Source organism: Triticum aestivum, chromosome 2D (assembly GCF_018294505.1).
Source record: "Triticum aestivum cultivar Chinese Spring chromosome 2D, IWGSC CS RefSeq v2.1, whole genome shotgun sequence".
Classification (NCBI taxonomy): domain Eukaryota; kingdom Viridiplantae; phylum Streptophyta; class Magnoliopsida; order Poales; family Poaceae; genus Triticum; species Triticum aestivum.
Genome location: NC_057799.1, coordinates 438,060,533 through 438,062,115, shown reverse-complemented (window position 1 = coordinate 438,062,115; position 1,583 = coordinate 438,060,533). Strand labels below are relative to the sequence as shown.

General features: G+C 54.6%; 1 pseudogene; it reads left to right on the top strand.

The window, feature by feature from the left end:
• The first annotated feature begins 369 nt into the window (after positions 1-369).
• On the top strand, positions 370-508 carry LOC123056316 (uncharacterized; annotated as a pseudogene).
• The last annotated feature ends 1,075 nt before the right edge of the window (positions 509-1,583 follow it).

Below are 1,583 nucleotides of genomic sequence, written 5' to 3'. Positions count from 1 at the left end.
GGTGCTGGTTACTTCGGCTACGTCGATGGGACGATGCCGCAGCCCGCCCAGTTCATCATCACGAAGGACAAGGACGGGAAGGAGGAGAAAACACCCAACCCTCTCTATCCGATCTGGTTCAGAGAAGGGCAGCAGGTACTTGGATACTTGCTCAATAACCTCACCAAGGAAGTCCTCGTGCAGGTCACATCTATAGCCACGCCGCACGAGCTCTGGGCAGCCCTTGCCCACATGTTCTCGTCGCAGTCCAGGGCGCGCGTCAACAACATCAGAGTCGCGCTCTCCACGGCGCAGAAGGGGACGCAGTCGGTAGCCGCCTACTTCGCCCACATGAGGTCCCTGGCGGATGAGCTCGCAGCTGCCGGCAAGCCCATCGATGATGATGAGCTGATCTCCTACATCACCTCCGGCCTCGACATGGAGTACCAACCTCTCGTCTCCGCCAACGACGCCCGCACCGAGCCCATCAGCATCGACGATCTCTACGCCCAGATGAGTAACTTCGATCAGCGTCTCGCCCTTTACAGCTCGGCGGGGTCCGGTGGAGGTTTCAAATCCTCTGCTAACGCGGCTGCTCGCGGCCGCGGTGGCGGTGGACGCGGCGGTGGCAGCTCATCTCGCTATCGTGGGCCGCAGCGCACCAAGGGCAAGCCATCAGGCGGCGATGGCAACCCTCCTCCACGCAGCGGCAACGGCGGCGGCGGTCGGCCCTACAACAACAGCAACAAGGGTCGCCGCGGAGGCCGCCCACGAGCTGCTCCTGACGTGCCGCGCTGCCAAATCTGTGGCAAGCCAGGCCACACCGCGCGGGACTGCTGGTACCGCTACGAGGAAGATGAAGAATCTTCCCAAGATGAGAAGGTTGCGGGGGCAGCCGACGGCTCCTACGGCGTCGACACGAACTGGTACGTGGACAGCGGCGCGACAGATCACATCACAGGGGAGTTGGAGAAGGTGACCATGCGCGAAAAGTATCGTGGGCAAGACCAAGTCCATACCGCCAATGGAGAAGGTATGAGCATTAGTCATATTGGTCATTCAGTAATAAAAACTCCCCACAAAAATATTCGTCTCAGAAAATTTTTGCATGTCCCTAGTGCATCAAAGAATCTCCTTTCCGTTCATCGCATTGCTCTCGATAATCATGTATTCCTTGAGTTTCATCCATTTTTCTTTTTGATCAAGGATCAGGTCACGAGCAAAATCCTCTATCGAGGTAGATGCGTTCGAGGGCTCTACCCGTTGATTCCGGAGCTTAGGAGATTGAATAAACAAGCCTATGGTGTCACCAAAGTGTCTTCAACACGATGGCACGATAGATTAGGGCATGCATCATTTCCTTTGATTGAGAAATTACTTAGAAAGAATAAGCTCCCGTTTGTTGGTGAGCGTGATTGTGAAACTATTTGTGACTCATGCCAGCGTGCTAAAAGTCACCAGTTAGCTTATCCTATATCTACAAGTGTTTCTACCAAGCCTCTTGAACTCATTTTCTCTGATGTTTGGGGTCCCGCGCCAACTTCAGTTGGGCGCCACACTTATTATGTAAGCTTCATCGATGATTTTAGTAAGTACACGTGGAT